The sequence below is a fragment of the Centruroides sculpturatus genome, unplaced genomic scaffold, assembly GCF_000671375.1.
Source record: "Centruroides sculpturatus isolate CEXI.00-Female unplaced genomic scaffold, Cexi_2.0 scaffold454, whole genome shotgun sequence".
In the NCBI taxonomy this organism is placed as follows: Eukaryota; Metazoa; Arthropoda; class Arachnida; order Scorpiones; family Buthidae; genus Centruroides; species Centruroides sculpturatus.
The window spans coordinates 19236-24367 of NW_019384681.1; the positions used below are offsets into that span (position 1 = coordinate 19236).

Consider the following 5132-nt stretch of genomic DNA (forward strand, 5'->3'; position numbering starts at 1 on the left):
AGTAATATTGTAATATTACTGTATACTAATTAATATATATATATATATATTAATTAGTATACAGAGTAATATATATATTAGTATTTTTATACATCACTGTAGCCTATATAAGTAGTGGATGTAGTTAAGTATAGACGGTGCAATTCACGAAGCCCTGGTCTTTGGAGGCCCAGCTGGTTACTGATAGCACGACAACGATAATTTTATATATGCTATATATGTATATTTATATATTATGTATACATGCAACACAACTGTATGTATTACTCAATTTTGTACTCATAATATTTTTCAATTGAGTAATATTGTAATATTACTACAATATTACTCAATTGAAAATATTATGAATGCAAAAGGAATATTTAAAACAATCATGTTTTTATTGAATTTTAGCCTATCCTTAAAGTATTATGTAAAAAATATTTTTATTTCATAAGTACTTGTTCTAGCTATCAATTTGACCTGAATAATACGAGGAAAAAATTAACTGCTGTATCTGACATACAGATTAACCGTTAATTTATTGTTTTTTAAGTGATTTTTTCCCCCTTCTTTGAAAGAATTATTTAAGTGGTTATCGAAATCGAGTTTTCTGATTTTCACATTGAGAGTTCTTACCTGTTAGATAAAAAAATGGTTCACTCACTCATACTGTATGAGAATTTTTGAGCGTATTTGTGTGTTTGCATAGCAGTATGTTTTTTTCTTTCTTTTTGTGGTTTTAGGCCCTTTACCGCTCAAAAAAGAGCACAAAAAGGCCTTACACAGCAGTATATGTGGCGGGCAAGTTTACTATTACGGAGCTCTTTAAGTATGTGTTTAAAACTGTTGTTACCAACAGTTTTAAGTTGATACAACTGTTTAGTAATAACAATTAATACATTCATATTTTTATGTCCCGACATACAAAGATATGTTTGTTCAAAGTACTGTATTTATATTATAATCTCTCCATATAATAAAATAATTAGTAAAATCCAACCGCTAGATGCCAAGGTGTATATTATTATATACATACAACTTCCTCTTTCTACACCACCTATGTATATACCATCCATAAACACACGGCCCGTGCATGGGTGTCGGTTCTTTAAAAGTTGAGGTATGGAATTTTGTGAAAGCAGGACCCTACTTTCACAAAATAGTGATGCATTGCTTAGAGTTAGAAAAATTTTGATACTTTGGATTAGTAAGAGTTCGATTGGTCAACATCCAAGGAAAAAAAATTGTTTTCATACAGGGAGCAAGTGCCTTGGCTTGCCTTGCATTAAATTATAAATTTTCAATATTTGAGGTATGGACTCTTCCATACCTTCCATAGTGGAAATGACACCCCTGGGCCCATGTATGCTTATTCGTTTATATTTGAAGAACATATTTATCATGATACATTAAATAATTTTTGATTGTATAATATTTATATCAATTATGCAATAATATAAATTAGTGATGTAACGAATATTCGGTTACTATTCGGTATTCGGCCTATTTTTCGCTATTCGGCCGAATACCTAAAAACAGGAGTAAGAAATAACAAAAACACAGTAAATTAATCATTTTGATTTAATGTTATCGGGTTAGTGTTGTTTGTTTATATTTATAACTTATAACATGCACAAAATAAAAAAGAACATAATATTAGTCACTTGTATTCACAATTTATAATTACAAAGATCAGCACACGTACACACCTATTCGTTCGAGAATCCTCGCACATCTGAGGATCTGACCCTGTCTATCCTTCTTTTTAAGCGCTCGTCTTTGCTCTTCCCTTTCTCTTTCCTCTATCGCTCTAGTCCACGTATGCCTATGCATACATCATAATACGCCCTCACGATACTTTCGATTCGTCACTTTTCCGTCGTAGATTTCCCATTTTGCAATTACGTGACTCATATCCTGGTGATAACGGAGAAAAGAGACAGATAGGACGGCGGTATAAGTCACAGTTATGATTTCACAGATTCGAAACAGCTTGGTAGCCCGAACGACCCCAGGCTTTCGCTCGTGCACGCTAAGTGACTTTCATTACAAGCATTTAGCTTTCCGAAGTCTATGACAACAATTGTTTGGCATTCACGGCCGCGAATTTCGCTCCAATAAGTTGCCTCGACCTGTTCGATTATGTTATCGACTCAATTTCATATTTATTTTCACATTTTCACTTTGCGGCCCTTCTCTGTTCTTCCGTTATTTACACGTGTAGGCCATTTCATTATTATCCACATTTGATGTCATCACTTATCACATACTGCCATGACGCTCTTGTCTGAACTGTCAAGAATTAACGCGATTGGCGAAGCGTAGTGACAGTGGGCTAATAGAGAGCAGTGTCCTTGCCATAATGCGGTTTGCGCGCCAATTTTCTTACATGCGTTAATCAAGCCGAATAGTTTGGCCGAAAGTTCGGCCATTCGGCCACTCTCCTGAGGCCGAATATACTATTCGTTGCAACACTAATATAAATACATTAGAAATACAGTAGTTCCGAATGCATTGTACATCGATCGTCGTGGAAACTAATTATAATGTATTCGGAACAGTGCTTTTTTTTCTATAAATCTAATTATCCCATAATTGAGAGTAAAATCTTATCGAGAAAGTTAAGATATTTACGATTTAAGTAAGGTTTGTAGATATAGAAGGTTTGATGTTTACTTTTCCGGCTGTTATACAGAGAGAAAGTATGGCGTTTCGGCAAAAAATGATCCCCTCCTACATTTTTACATTTTTGGACTTAGGACACCTTGAAACGTCGGGAAATGCAAAAAAAAAAATCGGAAATAATTTCTGTATGTATGTATGTTAGTGTGTGGGGGCAATCTCTCTTAGAAGCTTAACTTCTGTGCTTTTTGTCGAAAATTTATGAAATTTTGCAAGGAGGTTTGCTTATTAGGGAGATTGATGTTATTAAATTTTGGTGATTATAGGTAGAGGGGGAGGAGATAAAGGAGGTCGTGTAGGGTCAGACTTAATGACGATTTTACTCGTTATTAGTCCGATTTTACTCGTTATTAGTCATTTACAATTTTTTATAAAACCCATCCCTACCCTCAAAATTAAGCTTTTCGCCATTTTATAATAGTTAAAAATATAAAAAGTTTTTAATAAAATATGATAATAGAGGATATTACACATTAACAGTAGAATTACAGAAGCTGTAGTTAAAGTTTGACCTAGGAAAAAATTCATGAAATTTAAATATATTTATATTTCACTTATAAATATCAAAATGTAAAGAATAAGTACAATTTTAAATAAAAAATATTATTTTAATATGTAATATCCCCAGGAATAAAAATCACTCAGAGCTATAATAATTTCAATTAATTATTAGAAAAACATTTAATGACGCTATCTCTCTCAAATATATCTACAATGATCAAAGCCAATGAAATACAGTATACCCCCGTTATATCGTGGATTTGGATTAAACATAAAATCGAATTTATCATTACCGGAAAATAAATTGTTTAGCCGCGAACAAAAGGGCAATGAACTATTTGTTATTAAGAGTATTTTCGATACGAAAGCTCGGAGTTTAATGCACCAGATGTAATCCCTGTTTCATCTCTATTCGTAAGAATGATTATTAAGTTTAAATTTAATTTCGAAATGCGATGCGCTTGAATGTTTGGCATGTGTCGGGTCTTGAATTGTGGCTTAACGCCGTAACAGATAAATCCGACAGGGTGAAATGCTTCCTGGTCGGGACGCTGGACGTAATCCAGACGTGCTTATTGATCAGATTTGACAACTATCTGAAGCAAGTGCTTGTGGTGTAGCGGTTATCACATCCGCCTAACACGCGGTAGGTCCCAGGTTCGATCCCTGGCAGGCACAAGATGCGTTTTTTTATTCGCGGATTTTTGCGTGAATCTCCGCTCGTCGTTCCGTAGACGGCCCTTTTAAATTTTTGAGCAAATTCACCGAAACGCACCTCGCTTTCCTGCCGCACCTCCGTGCTTTCTTAAAGTCGCTCGAATTGGTGCGAAGTGCGCCGGATACAGAATCGACGATTGCTCCTTATGATGATAATTCTTAAACCACTTTCATTATCCACTTTCCGCAAATCAACATATTCACTGTATAGAATGGAAAATGGATGCAAGACTTTAAGCATGTAACTTTGGGTCAAGAATCTTCGATGCGTGTTTGTCGAAATCTTCAGGCAGTAGTATTCTTCATTCGTGTAGCCACAATAAAACGCAAACTTATTTTTACTGAGTGAACCTGCAGACGAGGCATCACTGCGTTTGCAGATTGTGCAAGAGCACAATCTGCAAACGCATGATGAAATGCAAACGCAAACGCATTTGATGAAATGAACGTTTTTAGTTCAAAAAACGTTCATTTCATCAAATAAAACGAAAAATTACATTGATGATATATCATTTTCTTTAACTTTACGACATGTGGGCACTAAGCGGACCTTTTTTCCCTACTCATCCAGGGTTCAGCCTGGTGGTGACGAACGGGAATAACCTATAAGGAAATGATCATCCATGAAAAATAAAATAAGTCATTGAACAAATGTTCTCTTTGCTGTAAATTCGACAATTGAGAATTTAGTCTAACAAATTATTCCATGATAGGGGCTTCGCCCACTTGTTTCCAAAATTCGCAATACTTGACATAAATTTCGGTGCATTCTCAGTGCACCAAAATTTGCGTCGTTCGAGATCGTTTCTCGTTCGCAAAGGAGAATGTTGGTAATTGTTAATGTGTTTACGAAACTGCGGTCCCCAGTGGCGCAATTGGTTAGCGCACGGTACTTATAAGCAGTACTTGTGAGTTATGCCGGGGTTGTGAGTTCGAGCCTCACCTGGGGAACGTGACAAATTTTTTTAAAAATTGCTTTTCGCTGTCGGTCGATTAGCTGGGCTGGGCGCCCGGCTGATATTATTTCAGTCCCAAGTTTATCAGATGATCAAGACTGTAATGTATTTAAGTTTCAATATATAAAGTTCTTTTTAAATTTATGATGTAATATATTTTTCAATTTTTAATATGCATTAGTTGTCGAAAACTCACATATTTACCCATATTGAAGAATTACAGATGATTTTAAACCAATAAAACACAAATTTCAAAATAAAATTTACATATAATTTTTTACCTTTGTTTGGGGA

General features: G+C 34.7%; 2 non-coding genes across 2 annotated transcripts; both read left to right on the plus strand.

Annotated features, from left to right (window-relative positions):
• Positions 1–3770: 3770 nt before the first annotated feature.
• Trnav-aac lies at positions 3771–3843 on the plus strand. Its single transcript has one exon. It is a non-coding gene; the product is annotated as a tRNA-Val (tRNA).
• Positions 3844–4742: 899 nt separating this feature from the next.
• On the plus strand, positions 4743–4833 carry Trnai-uau. Its single transcript is given in 2 exon segments — positions 4743–4780; positions 4798–4833. It is a non-coding gene; the product is annotated as a tRNA-Ile (tRNA).
• The last annotated feature ends 299 nt before the right edge of the window (positions 4834–5132 follow it).